Source organism: Lycorma delicatula, chromosome 6 (assembly GCF_047948215.1).
Source record: "Lycorma delicatula isolate Av1 chromosome 6, ASM4794821v1, whole genome shotgun sequence".
NCBI lineage: Eukaryota > Metazoa > Arthropoda > Insecta > Hemiptera > Fulgoridae > Lycorma > Lycorma delicatula.
The window spans coordinates 147,711,262-147,736,759 of NC_134460.1; the positions used below are offsets into that span (position 1 = coordinate 147,711,262).

Below are 25,498 nucleotides of genomic sequence, written 5' to 3' on the forward strand. Positions count from 1 at the left end.
TCTGCGAATTTAAAAAAAAAAATATTCGTTTGATTATTTCTAGAACTTTCTGAGATACGATTTTTTTTTTTAATTGCTGCAACCGTTTTCGGTGATCCTGTATAAGTAAAAAGATTAAAAACTTTCTAAGATCGGTTTAACCAAAAAGACAAGTAAATATTACAGAAAGAATTTTTTGTATTACTAAATTATCACTAAAATATATGCACTAATAATGCTAAAAAGATATTTAAAAAAAGATTTATCTCTAAGATTCAAGTTTCAAGTAGACTAAAAACCTCAGAAAATAAGATTATCAATTCTTTAGCTGAAAAATCAGTCGAGTAAAATCTGAAATTTCATCGCAAATAATAATAATAATAAATTAAATTTAACACGACGATAAAACGTTTATCACAATAAAATTAATAATTACGACAAAGAAATATTTTTAAAAATGTATCCGTCTAGCGCTAAAATTATATAAGAATCCTATCACGGTTAGCCAAAGGGAATTAACAGGTTATAAAAAAGTTTATGTTCGGCGGGTAATATTTTGGGGGAAATGGGAAAATTTTCTAAACGGCGGGGGAGTGAGAGAAAAAGAGACAGAATGAGTTTGAATGGAAGGGCGTTGAATCGAGTCGATCAATACAGTTGGCGCAGGATTTGTGCACGCGGACTGCGTTCATGGACGTATTGAGACCCGTGTAACGCCTATCTCTCAGGTCAGTGTATTTTTATACATTTATTTTCGGTATAATTAGACGCTAATTGTTGTTAAATACTTAATTATGTTAATCCTTGTCGTTATAAATTCAATATTAAAAAAATTCCTCGAAATACGCCGGTAAAAGTCATGAATTTCTAATGAACAAGCATGCACAACCTCGTCGCACACTATACGTAACAAAGATAACCGTAAAATTTTTACAATACTCATGCTAAATGAAACAATTAATGATAGTTTAAAAAAATATATATATATTAATTAATTTCTTTAAACGAATTAGTCGACACATTTCCTTATCATCATTGTTTACATGTAATACCCTAAACATCGCACCGCAATAGGGTACCTGTTGATCTTTTAACTTTTACTATTTATACTGCGAGTCAAATTTTGAAATCTCGATATTAAAACTTTTTCAAATACATACATTTTTATTGAAAAAAAATATGTATTTAATAAGACGATAAAATTATAACGGTTTTATTATAAAATTAATAATAAAATAACTTTTTTGTTATTTAATTTTAGCGTTAACTTAATTCGATTTCGTTACTTCAAATAAGATTAATTCATCGAACATATTTTAAAGTAAATTTACTAAAATAATAATAATTGTATAAAATGTTTTTTGTTACTAATCAATTTTAAATTTATATAAACAAAATAATGAGAATTACTTTTAGTTTTATTTTGCATCAAAAGATTTTTTTAAAGTATTAATTTAATTTTTTTTTCACGTAATTATGTTTTGCTTTTGTTTTTTAAATACTTAAAATTAATTTGGTATGTAAAATTTCTTTACTTAAAACACTTTTTCCTAATTAAATTATGTTATTTGCATAAAAATTAAATATTTATTAAAATATTACAACCGGTTCAATATAAAAAAAACGAAAAAAAATTGATTTTTATTTTTAACAAATCAGTAATTATTATTTTCATTCGATCATAAAAATAAATATTGTCGATTCTTTCCACTGTAAGTAAGAAATGAAAACGTATTATTATAGGTAAACAGTATTTTGAACTGAAAAAATTTATTAATATTGTTAAAGATATATAAAAAAATTAGAAAATTTTGTATTTATTTTTTTTTAAACAAAATTAATGATCACGCCCTAAACAGTACAGTAACAAAAATTATATTATTTTTAAAATAACGAGGGATATGTAACAAGATATATAATTAAAACTGTAATTTAATGTTAATGATATTGTGTTAAACTTTACAAAAAGCAAACGCGAAAGATTTTTTCATAAGGTTTTTAAATCTTTACACGCGTAAGAAATTAATATTTTTAATTGAATATAGCCTATAAAAAAAGATATAAATACGTTGCATAATTCAATTTTATTTATAAAAGCAATAGAACGTAATAGTGAGATTCATATATTAAATTTACATTTAATAATTTATTTCAATAAAGAATTCATAATATTGTTAAAATACTTTTAACACTTCATTCGATAGCTTATTTGATATAGATGTTGTATAATTTTTTATATTCCAGCTGTTTATTTTTAATTATTCTATAAGCTGAAATCAGAATTACAACCAACCAAATGTCATAAATAAAATTAATTTTGATTTATAAATCGATTCCATAAATGTTATTATAATAATAATTGAAGCGATGTTATCCAATGTGGTATTATATTAATTTGCATAATGACATATTGATTTAGGATTGGAGGACAGTTCTGAAGAGGTAATCCCAAATTAAATGTTGCTCAGTGAACATTATTGATTCTATTCTGTAAGAAAATTAATAATAAAGAAAAAATATTATTAAAAATTTTCAAATATAAAATTCAAAAATAACGTTTAGCGTAATAAAAATACCGTATAAATGATAAAGTTAATTTATTTAAAAATATTTATACGAGAATTACAAAAAGAGACTTAATCGTAATTTTATTATTATTATTATTATCATTTTATTATTATTGTTATTATTAATATTAGTTACCTTTTTAAAATGCAGTCCATACATTAGTTAACTATTTTTAAACATACTTACAGTTTTATTTTACAAGATATACTGTCAATAATATCACAATAAATTAAATGAAATCAGTTATTTTAAAACATTTACTATATGTTAATCTTCGACCAGAGACCTAAAACAAAAACAACTCTAACAAAAGAATATAACAAGAAAAAGATTGCGATTACACGATAACCATCTTTGAGATCGTTTTTAATATGTAGACATCAGAAAATAAATTATTACTCAAACTCTACAAAACTTAATGAAGAATTAACTTTGAATAACGGATGTTCCAACTGATTTACCCAAAATTCTTAGCGCTCGAAAGTGTCAATTTCACTAACAATTTTGAAATCGTCGATATTATTAAAGAAATACAAAATAAGTATGCCACAAACGGAAAATTATGTATTAATTCGATTCAATTTCAAACAATTTTTTGTAAACGAAAGTAAGGAGTGACAAAAATAGGAATTTTAAGGATAATACAGATATCTTAAAAAATGTTTATCCTTTCCGTAAGTATAACAATTCACCGGATGGATATTGAGAAGCGTGTAACTTAAAATACTAATAAAACCATTGTATCTGCTTTTCGAATAGATCTAACATTGCCGATCGGATGAATAAATTGCCATTAACGATAACGATAGTATTCCTGTTTCTTACAAAGCAAAATTTCTGTTTGTTTCAATAGATGATGAAATAGGTTTTTGTGAGATGACCAAATAGCTTTCGTTTATAACAAAATCATTCATTATTATAATTATTATTTTTATCCTTTCCGGTATACATTTGAAAATATTTGAAATAGGGAAACATTTCAGTAGGGAATAATACAGTAATCGAATATTAAACGTGCCATTAGAATGATCAATTTACAGATATAATGTAGTTTCCCGACTCGCGGATTTGCCTGTCCAAAAACTTCTCGGAAGACCTTGCACTATCGGTAGTTAGATTATAATGATTTGCCTGAATTAGGTTTAGACGATTACAAACAATTAGATCTTTTATTATAATAGAGTAAAATTAATTATTATTAAAATAACCACATAAAGTAACGTTAAGGCATTACTCATATGTTAAATATAACTAGAAAATAGTAATGTGTTTTTAATTCATCGACAAATTAATAATAATTTAATTAATTAATAATAAATTAATAATTCGGTGGGAAAATTTCTTTAAACGGTTTGGAAATTTATTAAACGTGAAAACGTTAGCATAGTAAGACCTTTTCTGGTCAGCCGAACTATTGTGTCCAATTATAAGAATACAGTTTTGTTATCCGGTTTGAAAAAGGGTGGATATTGTTATTTTTTTAACAATAACTGGCCTTTCTTTTTACCAAAGTTACATTCATAAATATAAAAATAAGTTAACGTATTTCATTTTTTAAATACATATCTACACGATTTGAACTTACGGGAGCTAGGGAATAATTTGTCAGCCCATTTTTGAATCTTAAAAACGCTTTCTGACTTTTCGAGGAAGCCCCAAGAGATGGGGCTTTGTACTTTATTCGAGAATCTACTTAGGCGTAATAAATATTTAATATTGATGAGAAGCTTAGCGTACTTTTAAACGACTTCGGACAAAAAAGTACGGCTTCATTTGGTTTAAACGAAATCTATTTGACCGTCCCACAAAAACCATTCGTTTATTAAAACAAAAATTTCGGGTTGTGAAAACAGAAATACTACAACTATTGTTAACGGCAATTTTATTCACCCGATCAGCAACGTCAGATCTATCCGAAAAGCACGATGCAACGGTTTTACCCGTATTTGAATTTACACGCTTTACAATATTCAGGCTATGAATAATTTTTAGACCTATCCCTTTTAAATAGTTATCTTATAAATAGATACAGTTGCGTCATCCGCGAAAAGGGTTACAATGATTAACTGAAGATTTTGAGGCAGATCAAAACAATAGAAAAGGAAGGTACCCCGCGTTTTACAGCATGAAATAAGAACCTAAATTTTAGATTTGTATTCTAATAAAAAAAAAATGAGTTCTCAATCGCTTGTTTAAACTTTAACCGACTGTAAAGAGATCTGATAACACAGCTAATAAGTTTTTCATAGGTAAAAAATGAGAAATTAAATTGAATGCTTTACTGAGATCGCAAACAACTAATAATAAAATTTTCTTCATTTTTTAACGAATTTAAGATATTTTCCTAAAACTGGAAAATGGCTGTGTCAGTACACAATTTTTTCCTAAAACCCGTACTGAAAGTTTGTCGATACGCCGTGCTTTTGATATTATTGTTACATCATATAACTTCTTAATTTTTATTTTTTCTTCCGAGGAAAATATTTTTTTTATTCGTAACCGATATCTTCGCTACTTATACTATCTTTTAAGAGTCCAGTCCCTTACTACACTAGGAAATCTCGTTTCTCCACCCCTAATTTGATCTCGTTCTCTGTTAAACAGCAGCCACGTCTCACTTCCATATAATGCAACCAGTGATACTAGAATAGCCAGTAGAATTTCAATTTAGTATCTTTTCTTGTTTTATGTTTCAAAGTCTTTTGTGAATAATTCTATAAATTTATTACATTACTTTGCTTTATCACAAAAAATACTTCGTATTCCGAGTATTTCGAATACTAGACACCTGCTCCGAGATCATTTAATTCAAATCAATTTTTTATATGGACGACTCGTTCCCGCAAAAAGCCATTACTTTTAATCTTTCCGGCTTAGAGAGAAGTATACTTCTCTCTAAACATATTTTCGGGCTCATATAACAATATCAACTGCATAAAAAGTAATATTTATCCCGGAGTCGTAAATCTGTCTCCACCTATGAATGAAATCGTCCATTTACAATTTTGAATATATATATAAAATTTACACAAATTTTAGGTTTTTTAAGCCAAACCTATTTATCGTAAAATATGCGACGAATTAATGAGGTTATCTTCTTAAAAAACATCAAAATCGAATACAGCTATTTTTTAACGAAGTAATAATTAATTTACATCATTGCAGTAGGAATTTTAAACTCGGAAAGTTTCCTGGGCTTCTACCGCATCGGAATTTTTATTTCAATATAACGAAATAATTAATGCCTTCGTCGAATTGCAGGTGAACAATAATAATATAAATTTTACTCTTCCTAACCTTTTTTTTATAACCTCCGGGGAGCACCGTTAGGTATTGCTTCAGAGGATAATATGAACGATTTGTAGCGTGTGTGAAAATGTCATGCCTCCCCGGGATTCGAACCCGGGATCTTCGGATGAAAGACGGAGACTCTACCACTCGCGCCACGGAGGCCGATTACTCTTCCTGACTGGCTGGCTTGAACTATACGCTATTAATTTGTCATACTGCTATAATATAGTTCCTCTGTACTTTCAAAGCTATAAACGAAATGAAGTTAATTTTGCGGTAAGATGATTAAAAGCGAAACTATTATATAAATTAATTAAATAAATAAATTCGAATGAAATAAAGAAAACTTTTCAGAGATAGAAAAATAATAAAAAAATAAATAAAAGGGCAAGTAAAAATTAAATACATCACGTATCATTATGCTTAAAAATTCGAGGGTGTTTAAATAATTAAAGAGATAAACGACTGTAGAAAAGTTATTATTTATTTAACGACAATAAAATAATACCACTTTTCAACATAACCCAGGCTATATTTAGTCGCTGTCCCATCTTTCTGTTAGCTTTCTTGTTCCATTAGTAAAGAATCGTTCACCTTGATGTGTAGGCTATTCCAGCACCGTTCATTAATTCTTGACTTGCACATCGTACCGGATTCGGTGCCACGTAAAAAGTATTTCACAGAACCAAATTTTTTTTGTCTTCAGTCATTTTGATCGGTTTGATACAATTGTCCAAGATTTCCTATCTAGTGCCAGTCGTTTCATTTCGGTATACCCCCTACATCCTACATCCCTAACAATTTGTTTTACACGTTCCAAACATTGCTTGCCTGTACAATTTTTCCCATCTACCTATTCCTCCAACATCAAAGCGACTATCCCAAGATGCCTTAAGGTGTGTCTTCTGCCTTAAGGTATAAGTCGGTCTCTTCTTTTAACTATATTTTTCCAAATGCTTCTTTCATCATCTATTTGCCGCACCACCTCTTCATTTGTCGTTTTATCCACCCATCTGATCTTTAAAATTTTCCTGCAGCACCGCATTTCAAAAGCTTCTAATTTCTTATTCTCAGGTACTCCAATCGTCCAAGTTTCACTTTCTTATAAAGCTACGCTCCAATCATACACTTTAAAAAATGTTTACCTGATGTTTAATGTTTTTTTTATTTATAGTCGCATTAACAATTATAGTCATTAGCGACTTAAATGGAACTTCATGATCGAAAATAATAAACAATAAACACCAAAAACAAGAAAAAATAAACACAAATTAAGCAAACCCGCTGAATTACGTTCTTCGTCCCACTATCAGAGAGAAAAAAATTATGCTGAACTGCAATTGCTGACTGCAAACGTGATACCAAAACGCACAGCTAGCACGTTCCGTACCAGTAAATATATCCATTTTTAATATCACTGGTGGTCGAATTCGGTACTAATTAACTCGACAGTCAAAACTTGATGTGTTTTGAAATGACATGAGACCTTAAGCGAATCTGTAAGTTATCTAAGTAGATTTTTTATATGCTTTTCAAGTTGTGAAGTCCTTTTTTAATCGCTCTGTTGAATATCGAGTTGCCGAAATAAAATGTTTAAATCACTTCATCATACATAAGCGGGAGCATCTAAGTAATGCACTGTTTCTTCATACAGAACAATAATTTTGTTTCTTTGCAATTTCTTCAATTTTTTTTTATATCTACGACGAATATCGGGCGCGTCATACAGGAGAGACAAAATAAGGTTGCTTCCTCTGAGAATACACTGTGCACTAGTCACACACTGTGCTAACACGATTGGAGATATATTTTTAATATCTCCAGCGTTACAGTGAAAATGGAATTTTGTTGTGAACTGTAAATTAACATCGGTTTGGTGAAAAAAGACGACGGGAAACTACCTCGTAACTCATTTTTCTAGGAAGCCCGACACGGGTATCATGTTATCTCTGATAACTACATCATTATCGGAAACGACTTTATCTCATGTTATATCGCTTACAAACCGTAACGTTATTTTAGCCTCACAAATGTTTAAATTTTGAAAGAGAAAAATATTTTATAAATAGAGTATTTTCGAGAAAAAGTTTAATAAGCAAACGCAGGAAAATATCGAGATCAAAGTTAAAAGAGGGATTTCTAACATTAACGCCTTAAATTTTTAAGCAAATAAATCACATTACATTACAATATTAATGTAACTAATTACAAACCTAAAATTACAATTTATTTAAAAATACTTTTACTTTGAAAAGGAAATTATTCTGTAATAAAAATACCTAAATAATAAATCAAAACAAAAACTTTTTCTTATCGCTTAAAATTTGTTGTTTTTTTTTCGGTCGGTTACTAACACAAATTTTTCAACTAAATCTCTTTTTTTATCATGAATATATACGAAGGACTTTGCATGTTATGACATGATTTATAATACCTTATAAATTTAATCGTTAACATTTTTTATTATTACCAAACGATTATATCTTGTGTTAAACACGTTTTAAAATATAAACATATTTTTATATAATACGGTAATTAAATATTTTTTTTATTTTTAAAATTACTATAAATTTTCATCGCCATGTTTATAAATAACCCTGCTGTGAACCGATTAATCTACAACAAAATTATAGAAATTAAAGGACGATATTAAAAAAAATATATAAATACTAACAGATGAATTTTTATACACGGTTAAAAACTAATAATAATAATTTATGTACACATCAAAAACCGATATGAACTCATAGATATCGTGGATTTCCAAAGACCACGATTTATTTATTTATTTCTGTTGTACCGAGTTAAATTATTTCCGTTTCTAGATTTAAGATATTTATTTTCTCGTCTCTTAAATAAATAAAACACTATTGAAAGTGAAGAATCGCTATTTTTAAAAAATGATAAAATACCTAACGGAAAACACGAGGAAAATAAACCCGACAATAGATCAAAAGAAGATACATTTACGGGTTAGTCATCAAAGAATAAAAGAGCATAATGAAGTTAATTAGAACACTGTTACCGATTCCGATACTAATTTTGGAGAGGGAGTTAAAAAGTAAGGCGATAAACAAACCAGGAAAATAAATAATTACGAAAGATGATAATCAGAAAGATATATCGACTTCGAAAGACGATACAGAAGAACGAAGAAAAATAAAGAGCAGGGAAATTCCAGTGGAGAAAGTAGCTGTCGGCTATTACTAGGTTACGAGTGGAAAATTGATGACCAATAACCGAAAAAAAAGGTTTTCCTATCGAAAGGTCAGCGATCAAAAGGAAGAACGAGAACGAGATGAATCGATCAGACCGCAATGGACCTTGATACAGAAGGAATTTAATCGTAAATAGACTTTATATAGAAACGACTAAAGAAGGATTCCACGATTAGCATCGCCTTATAAGTCTCTTCGCGTGAAGATATGATGGTAAACATTATTCATTTTAAACTCGCTTGAAGAATTCATGAAAATCTCCTTAGAATCGTTTTGCATCCTAAAAGAAAGATACGAATCGATTTTCAAGTATCCGGTTTTCAGGATTCGGAAGAGCTAAATATCCAATCGTGTGATTACACACCGAATAAGGTTTTTAATTATTACATACGCTCCTAGAAAACAGATTAAACCAGATGAAAGAAAAACTGCAATTTTTGCTTTAACAAAGGCAGCACTAAGCAACGAGATGATAAAAATATCTTCAAATCGTCCATGCATTTCCAGCATACTCCAACAGTAATGGATGGAAGAAACTTAACCGCCTTTAAAAATTAAAAAGAAAACTTCGAAATCAGTAGATTTGATGAAGAGAAAGGATTGAATGCAGATACAAGAAGCATACATATGGATCAAACTGAGATCAAATTGGTTATTCAGAGCTTGTATAATGGAACAGCAATAAGGATGACCAAAGGAACCGAACTTTTAAACATTAATTTAGGGGTACGACAACGGTGTGCTTTATCGCCCGTAATATTTAATGTTTATTTAGATCATTTAATTTTTGTATGAAAAAGATAAGTGCCACTTGATGCGACAAGGTGGTGTCAGAACAAGTCAGTGACCTAACCCGTGCGGGGAATGTGATGATGATTATCAAAAATTAGATTTTGAAAGTTATATATTAAAAAAAAAGTAGTCTGATGTTCTGAACCGCATTTGGGAATTCAAATCCGATGGATTTTTAATGATTAGAAGTCAGCAATAAAAAAGTCCATTGGAGCATTATTTCTTAAATCACAACCGAAAATTTAAGGCGTTTTTAAAATAAAGTTTATACTGTTTTTAATATTGTTTAACTCTATAGTAAATTCGTATTTTATACAAAAATAAAAATAGTAAATAAGCACCGTTTTTTTGAGAAATTCAGTTTTGAAATATTGTGATTGTAAATGAAAATTCAAATTCTTAAACGGTAGCTTGTTTTTTCAATATAAAAAAAAAATTGTAATCCGAGAACCTCCCTTCGATAGTCTAAAGAAAGCCAGTAAAAATGGCCATGTGTGTAACCGGCTTAAAAAGAAGGAAGTCATCAACCGGCTAGGTAAACCTTTACTTTCCAATATTTACCACGATAAATCTCTCTGTTCACACGATCGTCTTCTCCAAGTCGACGAAAGCGATACGGGTTTCTAATGAAATTCCCGTCTTTTCACGATTATCAGTTGTTAACAAAAGAGTTGACCGCGCAAGATCTCCTTCTGAAACCTCTTTGTTTCTCTGACAAACGGACCTCAGCAACAATCTGTACGATCTTAGAATATATTTTATATGATGAGTTTAATAGAGATATTTCTATAATTTTCACGATTATTTTTACTCTTCCTTTTTTGATAATTTTAAAACAAGTCGCTCCTCTTACGTATGACAACAGGTGGCGTTTAAAAATTTAACATTTTATGTACAAAGCGTGTTTTTAAAGCGGTTTTGAATTTGCCACCTATATACGCGATTTAAACAAAATCGCTTCCATAGCTCAGCTATTTCAATCGATAGTCGGCTGTTAGCAACAATAGTTTAAGTCGTTTTGTAGTTAATTGTTTATATTCACCCGGTTTATAACACTAATCAACATAAAATTTGGAACTGAAAAGGGAATAGGTGTTCTATATCATTTTTTATATGCCGAATCTGAATATATATTCCGAAACAACCAGTCAAGTAACGTTCTTAAGTTACAACCGCTTAAATTTATTTGTTCCATCATTCGTAGAACAAACAATGCAAATAAGTTAGTACGTCTACACGTTTGCTTATTCGCATCTGATTTATATTGTGATGCTTGCTGTTGACCTATATTTGATACATAACAGTCTAATGACGTCATTTCACATCAAGCCAGACACGTATAGATGTCAGTAAGTGAAGTAATGAGTAATTCAACGCGATGAAAATTTCTACAGTATGAGTTTAGCTCTTGGTATGACTTACTGTGTTCTTTAGTTGCAATAGTGGTTTTATCATACGCATATAAAGATTGTTTCATAAGTGATGCCGTAAATTTAGTGAAAGATTTTTATGACAGAACAACTCTTGATATTATTTGATTGAACATCAAGATTTGTTAAGTTGTGTGTGTGTGTGTGTGTGTGTGTGTGTGTGTGTGTGTGTGTGTGTGTGTGTGTGTGTGTGTGTGTGTGTGTGTGTGTGTTTCGCGCTGTCTTTTATTGCACTCCATGTTGAAACAATGTAGAAAGTATTTTAAGTAATTAAGCTTATAAAGATTAAACTTAATTATTTTTATAATTAGGTAAATATCTATGTAATATTTCAGATTACTTTCATTAATTAAAATATTTTGAATTATATAATGAATAGCAATCGGGCTTGTAGAAATTCTCCAAATATTTTTTGTTATATTTGTGGAGAAAAGTGAACAAAAATCAGTATCGATCATAAAATTCGGCTCGTAAATGTCACAAATTTGTCTATGAATTACAACCGTAGAATTGTTTTTTGCCATCAAAAATCGGATTATTCACAGTCGGCGTCATAATGAATTGTAGCACTCGTTACACTTATTTTTTATTATTAAAAAAGTCAAGAACGGAAATTATTTTAATTTCTATCCTCAAAAAGAACATTAAAATAACAAAGCATAATTTAAACAAAATTTAACCCACCGGGTCGGTCTAGTGGTAAACTCGTCGTCGTAAATTAGCCGATTTCGAAGTCGAAGTTCTCAGGTTCAAATCCTAATAAAGGTAGTCGCTTATATCCGGACTTGAATACTAGATCGTGGATACCGGTGTTGTTTGGTGGTCGGGTTCAATTAATCACACGTCTCAGGAATGGTCGGCCTGAGTTTGTTCAAGACTACACATTTATCATTACAGTTACATTATACTTATAAGCTAACGACTTTAATTATTAATGTGACTATAAGTAAAAGCATTAAAAAAATTACTTAAATCAATCTTTAACAAAAAAAAAAAAAAAAGAACGAAAGAGTATAGTAAATAATTTTCATCAGTAATAAATTTTCTGCTATCAAGAAGCAGACTACAATAACAATCTCTCATGTGCAGTACATTATACGGGACGTATTAAGTTACCTCATAAGATTAACAAGAGAAATAATTTTTTTTCCTCTTTTATTTATAAATTTATAACAAGATCCTTCATAAATTATATTAAAAGAGTGGAGTACATGGAAAATAATTTGACGCATTACACCTGCAAAACAAATTTGGTTTTTCTCTTAGTTTTAAGAGCGTTCATTTTATTAAATTTTCATGCTTACCGTAATGTTCACCAAAATTATCAAATTTAAACTTATTCAAGAAGATTTTTTTTACGTTTAATTTATAAATCGTATCGTTTACTTAGATCTAAACAAATTTACAATTAAATTAATTTAAAAATAAAAATTAATTATATCACATTAAACGGCAGAGTTTGCCATTCCGCCGAACTCCATTGGTGAGTGGGTAGTCTCACCATTCATCCTAGTTCCAATTCTCGACGACGATCAAGTATTTTACACGCGCTACAAATTTTCCACGATACGAGGATAGTTCAATAAATAAACAGATAAATGGCAACAGCGGAAAAACTATTTAAAAGAATAAAGCGGAACCGTTTGATGTTTAAGTCGGCACCTCAGATATAGGAAATATCAGTCGAAGAGAATTTTTATTATTATAATCTCTTATATTTATTTCAAAATGACGTCTACACTGTAAGAACAGAGTGCTGCGATAAGATTCTTATTTTCTGAAGGTGTAAAACCGGTCGAATTCACTCGCAGATGTTAAAAAAGAAAGGTATTGTGAAAAATGTATTAACCAGGCAAATTTTTATAATCGGACCGAACAGTTTAAATCGGGCAGAACCAATGTCACCGATTTTCTTCGTAGAGGAGACCGTTGGAGGTTTCGTCAGACGCTTTGAAAGATCGCATTAATGATCTTATTCGTAAGGACAGGCGTAAAAATTTTGGAAAATTGATGAAATTTCTAATATCGATGTTGTGCAATTAATTACCTACGATAAGCTGAACTATCGCAGAACGTGTTCGTTGTAGGTTCCAAGACAGTCGACAGTTGTTGGAAGGTCGGTTTTTGAAAGATGATAAATCGCTTCTATTCCGTCTTTCTCTAAAACATTTAGGGTGATTATTACATTTAAATTTTTAGACTCTTTTGATCGATTCTTCTTCTGAAATTTTCGTTATTTGTTTGCTATTTTTATTATTGTAAAATCATATTGTTTTTTCGTATGTAATTTGTAGACCGATTTTGTTCGCACATTTTTCTAATTCTTAAATTCTGATTTTCGTATATCTAATGTCTTTTGCAAAAATTACCAGGCCGTCAACAAACGCTAAAACACTCGCATTTAAAATCCAGATTTTATTCAAATTTTTATACTTTTAGTTATTTTAATTATATTTGGGTTTTCATACTCCAATTTTCGAATTACTTTTTCCAAAACGCAATCGAACAGTAATGGTAAAATACCTTGTGTCACTCCAGTTTTTTATTTCAAACGGTTTGAAAGTTTTGCTCAAAAATATTTGTACAAAAAATGTTTCTGTTAATATTTTTTTTTTTATAAATTTAACTGTTTTGCTATTAACTTAAATCCTTTCGTTATTTTAACAAGAAATTGAATCGTATGCCTTTTTTGAAGTCCACGAAAATAACTATTAATTCCGAGTCATTTTAAATAAGAAAATTTGTAAAAATAAAGGATCTGTGAGGGAAAAATTTATTCTTTCTCTTTTTCCGTTAATCCGTACTCGCTGCTTCTTAAAATATACGTAAGTTATTTTTCATTCTAATTTTCTTCGATCTCTGCACTGTAGATACCAAATAAAATCTTTAAAAATGACAAAAATTAACATAAATACATGCATGATAACTTCGTTGTGTAGTATTTTTTTAAAAATTATTAATCATTGTTTATAATTAGCGGACAAATTCTCGTGGAATTATCAAACTGATTTCGTCTATAACAGAATCAAGCCGAACAGTTTCGCTCTGAAACGCCTTGATAAAACGTTAAGCTTGTAATCATTAATGAAAACGTATTATGCCTACGTAATAACTTAATGTCATTACTTGGAGCTCCCTCACAAAGCCAGAACGAATTTTTTAAGATGCAAAAACTGGGCGCTCAAATTATGAATCGTAAAGGCTTACATTTAGAAAATAAAACACGTTAACTTATTCTTGTGTTTGTATTTATGAATGTGTAATCTTTGTTAATAATAAAACTCACATTTATGTACCAGACAACAGAATACTTTTCTTAAAACTTAATACAATATAAATTACCAAACCATTTAAAAAATCTTCCGACCAATTTATTATAATACAATTAAAATGTTTTCTTATACGAAAACGATATTACTATGTCAATGAATTTTTTAATAAAACAAAGTTAACGAAAAAGGTTGCAGCAACTTAAGAAGATCGCACCTAAGAAACTACATGAGATAATCAAACGAGTATTTTTTTCTTTTAATTTATCAACTGTAAACCTTTTTTTTACATACCTATAGAATTTTTCAATATGAGCTGCATCGGTCACTCTCCAAACATCCACCCGAAAATCGACTTCTGTCAGTAACCGCTGAATTATCGCAGGCGTAACTGTGGCGATAGCAGCGGTGATCCGTTGTCCTAAATGTTTTAGCATAATTGTAGGACATGGGAATCTCAGCAACCCGATTAAATTATTGAGTATGACAGAGATTCTCCAAAAATAAACGTGTGATGCGGTTTGATATCCGGTCGTGTGATCGGCCCATTCTTTTTTCATTAATCTACAATCACAAGGAATGTTTATTTAATGTTTATTTAATACTACAGCTGCACCTTTTTCCCGCAAGTTGACCAAATCGATGCTGTAATGTTTGAATTACAGCAACGATACTTTACAAGATAGGACACACACACTTTAACCTTAGCGTTCGACGCGCTCTCAATAAAAGATTAATAAAATAATAAAAGGAGGGGCCTCAGTTCTGGCCCCTCCAAGAGCTGGGCAGTCGAACATCATGCGTTCGTTCGACTGGACCTCTCCGCAGAAGCACAGCTCATCAACTGCCAGGTGGAACTGAAACAAATATTGGTTCAAGTTCACGCGGTTGGAGAGCAATTTGGCTCCCGTTGCCCTTAAAAACGAACTAGAGGCGTACCATCACCCCAAGTCGTATATAAATCTATGCAAGGACCAACCCTTAGTTGTGGCGCACCATTCTTGCTGCCACGATTCCATCGCGAGGCTCTGAAGCCGCTTCCGCAGGCGGGGGATCGGCAACCGTTCGAAATTTAGATCCATTTAGGTCCATTCTGATCACCGTTCCGTTGCGATACTGATTCGGCTCGAAAACGTGTCCCAAATATCTCGGCCTCCCGACCTCTTTACAACTTCCACATGGCCGCCCGAACTTTCACCATTAAATCGACTGGGAGAGCCTTTCCCCATACGGTAGCAGCCTCGTAGGAAGTTGTTTTAAAAACACCAGTACGTACGAACAGAGCTTGGCACTCCTTAAATTTAGAATAAGTGCTCTATGTCTATCCAACCTATGCGCCCGTACGGGCGCCGCGTTAAATGGACGTACTTTCAAAGACACCACGGTACACCATGATGACCTGACAGCCCATTGTCTTTCCGAGCAATCCTCCTAAGCTTATGCATCACAAAGACAGCGTCCGCCGTTCGTTATTGCTAAACAGCAAATTCTCATCAAACAAAACCACCTGGGTACTTATGAACTCTTATGAACATGAAAAGATGTCTAACGAAAGAGATCATGTCGCATATTTTTTTCAGTAGACGAACAATATTTATTTATATCTTCTACTGCAAACGATTTAGGAGGCACAGCCGTTTTAGGTAAAAATAGATAACACCGCTCCGAAGCGCTTAGCAAAAATGTTAAAACCCTTATTTCTTTTTTAATAAAGGATCAATATAATTAAAAAATTGTAAGAAATTTTAATTGCACCCGAGGGTTTTCTGTAATTAAAAAAAAATAGAAGGGATGAAGAATACATTTTTGACCGGCTGATTAACTTTCAGAACACCCAAACAGAGGTCGTAGTACAGGAATCCAAAAATGATTGTACGAGATACAAAAGATATATATATATATATATATAGTTTTATTTTACACCTGCTCAATACATTAGTCTTTCTGGTTCCACAATAACATAATAATATCGCCAAGAAAAATTATCACAAACTAATAATAATAAATAACTTAAGAGTAGATGCTTAAACAACTGTCATCGGTAGATACAGAATCGATTAGATCTAAGTATAAAAACATAACATAAAATACATAAATTAATACAATAGAGGTGACACGAAATAAACAAAAAATAATCACCGTCAAAATAAATGATTTTTTTTTACATACACTATTAAAAATTATTTTTAATAAAATATATAAAACTATTTATTCAATAAACGAACTACATCTTAAAATCATCATCATCATTTCAGCCACAGCAAGAGAAGGCCTCTTCAGCATGTTTCCAACTATACGGTTTTGTGCGATCTTCTGCCAGTTTGGTCCATTGTAATTTATATCACCAATCTTTCGAGCCTTTGGTGTTTTTCTTGGACGATTAACATCTAGTCGTACCCTTTTAAATGCCACCAATTCAGTTCAGTATAATCTATATATATATAAAAATTACAAAAATTTACTTAACGGGATACGTAATTTAAAGTTGACAAGTTGAACAAGAAGGTTTGAGTTACGGATCAAAGAAAAGTATTTTGTCCCAGAGTCAATTACAGACTTATAAAGACTTGTCAGTGTAACACGAAAAGAGAGATTGAAAAAGATTTTATTTATCTTTCATGACAAAAGCTTCTTCTGTACTTTTTTCACAATTATTAGTTTTAATATCTGTTATAGATTTTATTTTACTTTTTTTTTATTTTGTACACGTTACAAGATAGCTATTTTAATTTTATTTCTTCCCGTATTAAAAAATGGTAAAGCAAACAAAAAAAAGGTTATATAAGTTTCTTATTAAAAAAACTTTTATCTGAAAATAAAATACAGTACACTGTGTGAGTTTTTTTATAAAAATATTCATCAAAAATTTTGTTTATAAATCTAATTTTAATTACATTTACCTTGGAAGTGATGAAAAATAACTTTTACCTGATTAAACCGGATTATTTCGCTGGTAAATTTGTACTCCTATAACTATAAATCTACCATACCAATTCTTATAAAATAGAGATCAAATGATTATACTCAATCGAGCAGGCGGTACCCGTTTCATGATAGTTTGCAAAATTCAAAATGGCACCGTCATTTTCAAAACTGGCAAACACATTGATTTTTTAAAAAATAAAAAACCATGCTATAAAATGATTAACAAATAAAGAAGTATCAACATGTTATAACATGTTTTTACAATCACTATTAAAATTTATTTCTAATAAAAAATATAAGACTATTAATTCAGAAATAAGTGATTATTATTGTTATATTATTATAATAAGACTAGGACAATCACGAGGAATATAAAGCTGAAACTGCTTCAGGTACTAGTCTTCCTAGAGGTCATCTAGGGGGTTGAGACCTAGACCATCAAGGTGGAAGACCGGAGGAGAATTGAATGCATTCAAAATGTGGGTATAGAGAAGAGTGCTTTGCGTCGCACGGACGGAAAAGAGGATGAACAACTCGATTATAAACGAGCTGATTATACAGAGGAGGTTGTCCTCAATATGCTTCCAGTGCACCCTCCACTTTTTCGGCCATATAATCCGTAGGCTCAGCGAAAATTTTGAGAAGCTATAGTAGTATAGGGATATAGTAGTATAGGGATAAATCGAGAGCAGCAGGTCCCGTAGAAGACCCCCGATAAGATGGCTGGATATAATTGAAGAGGCGATTGGAAAAACGATAGGCACATCGATTTGAATGGAAGAAAACAGTGAGCTTGACGAGATTGTTAGCGGGATGTGAATCGGAACACCAGCTCTCACACATGAGAGAAAGGATCACTGATGGACTTATTACAACAGCGTTTTTGTTATAAAAAGCTTACATAATAAGTTTAAACAACAAATTTGTGATGTAAAAAGTGTGAAACTCAACAAGAAATTACTTCTATTCTCTTGTTTGTATTGTACTGGAATAAAAGAACGAAAGACATTTTGTAGGTTTACTTATTAACACAGTTGTGAGGCCACACGTAAATTAACTCTCCGTAATTAAGTGTTTTAGAGGAATTTAATTTTAACCGTTACACTACATAATTAATAACCGAATGTACAATACGACTGTTTAACATTATACACAACTGTTAAATAAAGACTCAACAGGTGTTTCGGATATCGACTAATATTGAGAGATACCAGCCTCCACAAACTTACCTTAATCGAAGCAGGTGTGAATGTGTGTGAGAGTGTATGTTGAAATGAGGGAAAAAGATAGCGATTACATGTATAATGTACAATTCCGTATCGTTCATTGAACTCAAAAATATCAACGAAATCAATACTCCATTTACACCTTCATTGAATAAAGAGCTATTTTCTGAAAATGATAATACTACAACTTCCGACTTTATTTATTTAATGCTAATTACTTTACGAAGTTTTCGTAACCATCTATACCGTATACCTGAGTAGTTCCATTTCTATTCGCTAGCCTAACTATATGTATAACGATTATTCAGCATTTTAACCGTAATACAGTTTTATACTGCCGAAATAATACTCACAAAATAGAAAAAAATGCAAACGGTTCACGTGAAAGCATTACTAGTTATTCAGATTTAATATAGCGATAGAATTTCTCCCGATTTAACTGACAAACAAAAATTTACCGTTGTTAGAAGTTATTTTGTACGACTCTATATATCATCAGTAAATGTTAGGGAAAGCCGGCTTCACCTTAGCACTTCAGTTCCGAGGTGGGCCTTTTTACAATCAGCTGACAGAAAACAGAATACCAAATAGACGGCTTATTTTCGGTAAGCATCTGCACAAAACCCACAGAGCATTACCGAAGAGGAACGGATTTAAAGTAAGAGGAAGATCCGGATATAAGAAAGTAAATTAATTCTGGAAACAGCAGACCCCGTACTTTTTGTACTAAATTTAACCGATTGAACTCTACGACAAAATAACTTAATAAAGTAAAATTTAAATAAATTACCGAAATCAATCGTAACTGACCGTAGAAAGTTTAGCTAGAGCTAAAAAGTAATGTTACTGTACTGTCTATACCGTACGCGTTTTTTTCGAGGACGCTAGACATCAGCGATAAATAAACTGTTTGTTGAGGAATCTCTAGTTAATCCCAGGTTTTTGTGTTTTATTTATAGTTTATCTTTATTTATTTTTAGTATTTTTTCAAACTAAGTTTTCAAAGGAAAAACGACAAAATAAATAGCTTTAACAAAACCAATATTATCTAAAAAGAGCTGAGAAAAATAAAAAACTGCAGTATGATAGTAGAAGAACCTTAAAGATAGATTTCAAGTTTAAAGATAAATTAAAACGTAAAAAGAGATATATCTAACACGAACCCGCTGAAAACGGGAGATAGAAGGCCGCTGAGAGGCTGAGAAAAATGAGTGATGTCATAAGAGGAAGTGGATTATATGCCGGTGATGGAAACTTCATCTCCATCCTACCTCTCTATCACATCATAAGTGTAAGAAAGACAGCCAGAATAATTTTAAAGAACGGAGTAGTTTATTTTTTTAAATTGTTGCATATAAATTGTTCCGTCTAGTTTCACAAGTTAAACTATTCAGAGTTGTGAAACAAGACAAACAAATCATAAGCAGCATTCCGAATAACCCATCGGGCAGTACGTATTCATCATCATTCCAAGAATTAACGGCAGATCAAGTTATCGTTAACGGAACACATTTTATATCAACCGATTCAAATGTATGCCACAAAAAAAACTTTTTTTGATAAATTCTAAGTATCAACTGACCAGAGACTCAAGATTTAAGTTTTCAACATCTGATTAAAAAAACGTTATTAGTATATTTTTAACTAACAATTTTTACCCTAAATTTTTACAATTTTTTAAATCGCAAAGTAAATAATGAAATGAATTGTCCGTATTTGATCGCTTTGGCTTAAATAAAGACTTTATTCGTTAACACATTTTATTTGTATTACAAAATATACTACCTTGCAACTCTACATTCTTGCCAAAATCTCATTCTAATGATCTAATCAATTTTATAAAGTTTAGAAAAGATTAACCCTTCTGTTGTTAATAAAAATTTGATATGGACACTACGTAACTTCCTTGTTAGCCTATTAAATTACATTTTTAAAAGTAAATAAAATTTTATTTTATTAATAACTTCTGATATTTTTTCAAAAATTTTTTATTATTATAATTATTATCTATCGTAAAAGTTTTTTTTTTTACAATCAGAGATTAATAATTATTAATAGATCAATATATTTGTTTAAAAAAAAGGAAATAGTCTGATTGGAACCATTGTTACTTCCTCTTATAAGATCCAAATATTTCATTAATTAATATTTCATTTGGCTATAACTCTGGAACCGGTGAAAGTAAGCATCACTTACGGATATCGTTGACAAACTCTCAATGATGGCTTTTTACTGTAGTTAAGAAAAAGTCCAAAATCCAGATTGTTTTGGATCTTGGGCTTTTTTTGAACACTTTTGGTTCAATCGATTGCAATCAAAAGGGGAGGTGCACAACTAGATGTTACAACAATCCTAAATCCAAAATTTCAACATCTTACAGCTATCGTTTTCGAGCTATGCGAGATACATTCGTACATACGTAGAGACGTCACGCCGAAACTAGTCAAAATGGATTCAGGATGGTCAAAACGGATATTTCTGTTGAAATCTGAAAACCGATTTTTCGCGATCACAATACTTCCTTTACTTCGAAAAGGAAGTCAAAATAAATGTAAATTTATTCAAATTATTTACAAATTTATCAATTGTCAGTTATTAACATTAAAAATTTATTTTTTCTCGTTTATTTTTTTATTTTTTAGGAACTTCCTCTTATCAAGGAAAAAATACATATTTAAAAACTTATAATATATAAGTATTATCATACGAGTGCTATCCGGAAAGTAGCTTATGTTTTTATAGAAAACACACAACAGCGGTGGAAAAGATTTATCAGGTACAATTTAAAAATACATTCTCAAAAATACTTTTCTCGCAGTCGATAAAAATATGAGACGGTTTTTACAGCCGTGAATAAGTTTTTGGATCCCTTCATTAAAACATTTTCCCGCCTGGTTTTTCAGCCATTCAGTGACATCTTCCTGGAGCCCCTCATCGTCATAAAATCGCTTAGTTATCAGCCTTTTTTTCAAACGAGGGAACAAACGGTAATCGCTCGGTGCCGAATACAGGCTGTATGCAGGACGATCGAAAATCTGCCACCCAAAATATCGGAAAGGTTTCCTATGTTGACGTCCACCGTCATGTATGTAGAAAATCACGGCGCATCGCTTGTTTTGGATCGCTCTCCGTAGCTTTTCGGGAATCGCAATTCACTTCTGCATTTACTGTAACGTCCCGCTCCATGAATTCAATAAAAATTACCCGTTTTCTGTCCCAGAAAACTATACCCGTCAGTTTTCTTACTGACAATTTTTTTCTGATATTTTCGCGCTTTTCTGGAGAATTCCCTCTCCGTAGAATGTTTTTTATTTCGACATTCGCGTACAAGACGCAGGTTTCGTCTCCTATCAGAATAGTGTCTCACCTTCCATGTTGTAGACCTTAAGAAAAGTCAAAACAGATGTTATACGCAACCGTTTGTATTTTTCTGAAAGACGTTTTAATAACCGTCGTACATATAACTTACGGTAACCAACCTTTTTCGTCTCGACTTCATGTAAAAGCTACTTGAAATTTTCTACAAAGATTTTTGCCGGTAGAAATCTAATAATCGATCTCGCTTCACGATCGGAGGTATTTTCTATAGCTGTAAACAATTTAAACTTGTAAAACAATTAATAAGACGCGTCACAGTCCCGCTTCATGCGTACTGAATCAGATTAGCAACGACCACTAAGATGGCGATCTTCTTTTTTTTTTGTGTGTGTTAAAGAGGTGGGGAATCCCATTTAGGGACGCCTAAACAGTGTCGGGCTCGCCAACAGGTGCCGCAAGATGTTATTAATATGCGTATGTAAACCTGCGCACTACCGACTGAACCGCCACCCCTGGCTACCACCCTTCCTGAAACCGCTAACGAAGCATTCCTTCTGGAAGAGGAGTTACACGCTCACTCACACACTCATACGTCATAGTGCAATCGCATCATAATAGGAATATCAACAGAAACACATCAGTTACAGCAAACAAGATACATCACCGTATATCAAGATACAGAAAACAGATTATGAAATTACATATAAAGAAAAAAGTCACACAATATATACAAATACAAAGAAGAAAAACTCAAGAAAATAAGTCTCATAACAATATAAACATAGAAAAATCATACAAAAATAAAACAAAAAACAAACAGCAAGAACATAAAAAACGGCTGAAAAGAGACATTCATTATCACGATCGGTGCAACAACACAACACTAAAAATGCATAGATCGGACAGCAGAGAAAAAAAAATCTCCAGCCGAGCAGCAAAACCTCACAGAATGCAAAAGAAACAAAATACTACACACTACAATAAGGCCCCAAGAAGAAGGGAATTAGCCCGACATCATAATATACATCAAAAGCAAAATACTCAAATATATACGTAATAAAAAAGTACATCATAATATCAGTACAGCAAATTTTCATCATAAACTAACCAGGGACATATGCATACCCCCTTACACTTACTACCTGCGGACGCCATCAGATACGGGAGCGGAGTGTCCGCGACCTCTCACGTCAAGGCGACCCCCACATGTACGGGAGTCCCCCTAGTCGCTCACTCGCGAACCTGTCCGCCCCCGTACTCTCCGACGGCGACTATTGTTTCGTGACTCATCCCGTGCTTGGAGTTCTCTCATCGTGATTTTCACATACGTAGTGATCGCCTTCCGGTTTTCTGTCGTTATGTCCATCAGCTCCTCAGGCTGGAATATCACTTCCCTGCCTAGTATGTCAAGTAGCTCTGTCCTAGGTCCTTCGTATCTCGGACAGTGGAAGAACACGCGGTATGGCGTTTCCTCCTCCTCGCATACCGGGCAGTTCTGTTCGTCGAGGCCGTACTTATGAAGGTATGCTCTGTATCCCCCATGGCCCGGCATAAACTGGCGCCCCTATCCCGATTCCTTTGCGACAACAGCGAAAAGCCGGTTACATTCTGGATAGCCCTCGTGTATTTCGCTATTTTCATTATATTAAATAAAAATAATTTAAACCTCAGTATTTTGAGCTATGTTAATAATATATTATTATTTTTATAAATACATTTTTAACTGTTACCTCTGTGATCAATTTTAAAAACTACTTGTTACTTCCTGATAATACCGCATTTACAAGGATGTAATTAAAAAATAGAGACAGATAAATGGAGGAACTAATTTATAAAATTAGAAACATTTATACAAATAACTTTTTAAGGATAAGGGACATAATAGCATTTAATAAAGTTCATTTTACACATTGCACTACAATAGATTGAAATAAGCAAGAATTAAAATCTTATTATAGATTTGGGAGATGAGGAAGGTGCATTAATTAAAGACGGTTTTTTTTTACAAAATGGTTTAATAATTAAAATGGTTTTTGAAAAATATTTTCGTGGTTTTTATTTTTGATGTTGCATTTTATAAGATAAAAAAACCAGTACGACTTAAATTTCGTAAAGTCGAATCCCGTTACTCAAAATATTGAGTTATGCCACCTCAACATTTTCCGATCGACTCATCCAATTTAATACTAGTAACGTCCACAACAAACTTAATTAATGATTTTAAATTTAGCCGGTAATGAGTTTTAAAGCCCGTCAGAGACTGGCACACATGCAAACGAACATATGTAGCGAGCAGACTTTAGTATTTCTAATCTCAACGGATTTTAAGACGATAAATAAAAAGATACCGGTGGGGGGGGGATTTATTTGTTCATTCGTAGAATCTGATTCGTTATCTTGAAACAATCTGTTTAATGACAAGAATACGAAATAATTCCACTCTAATATTCGGTGGGATATTCTCTGAACCGAAGGAAATCATTAACGAGTGACCGACCGAACATTCTTACAGACATAATAATTGAATATTACTCTTCATCGATAGGATAAGCAGTGTTGTCTTTATCAATACGTTAAAAATATACATCACCGTATTCTATTTAAGTTAAAATACCGTTAAGTTGTTTGTAGATAATGCAATCAAACATTCGATTTGCTGAATCGATGAATATAGATTATATAATGTCGACAAAAACTGTCGCATATTGACGTAAATTGCTTCCTTTTATTTACCGTAGTTGGAATTCGTTTTCCGTATACTATCTTTTTTCTCTTAAAGTACTAAATTATTTCGTCTTTGTAACAAAAATAATATTAAACTTAAAATACATAAACAAATTAAAGCTATTAAAACTATAAAACAAAAGACGTCAAACTCCAAGAACTTTAGACATCAGAGAATTCTATTTAAAGAAAATAAGATAGAAATTTCATGAAGAATGCGAACCGATAAACAAAATTTACTTTTAAGTTCTACGAAGCTTCTTCGTTTTAGTTACAAGGGAAATTTTTTAAAAATGAAAGGAATTTTCATTACGTTTTTACAGATATAGTTAACATCAGTAAAAACAACTTGTTATTTTAATAAATTTACTAGTTAATAACTTTTCTACACATCACGTTCTAGATCAAAATACACGGATTGATTGTTTCAAAACAATGAAATTAACATCTAATGTAGGGGAATTTAACTGTTTTTATTTTTTTATTTTTTTTTGTTTTTTTTATCGTCTATCTAATGATTATAAAATTCTAATTCATTCTACTCTGCAAATGGAAGTATCACTTTAAATCATTTAAAGTATCAAAATAAAATAGCTTTAATACATTTTTACTTTTTTTTATTTTTAATAGAATAATCTTTAAAACTGAATTCAAATCTTTAGTAATGAATAATTAATATTAGTTGTTAAAATTATTTTGTACGTAAACCAAACACAAGAAAAAAAATCATTAAAACAAGCGTATTTGTTAACCGCAAA

General features: G+C 31.3%; 1 protein-coding gene across 1 annotated transcript in view; it reads left to right on the forward strand.

Annotated features, from left to right (window-relative positions):
- The first annotated feature begins 601 nt into the window (after window positions 1-601).
- 7B2 (Secretogranin_V domain-containing protein 7B2) overlaps window positions 602-25,498 on the forward strand; it is a 91,739-nt gene continuing 66,842 nt past the window's right edge. The window contains exon 1 of the mRNA XM_075368776.1: window positions 602-707. The gene's annotated coding sequence lies outside the window, so the exon portion shown is untranslated. The remainder of the gene's footprint in view (window positions 708-25,498) is intronic.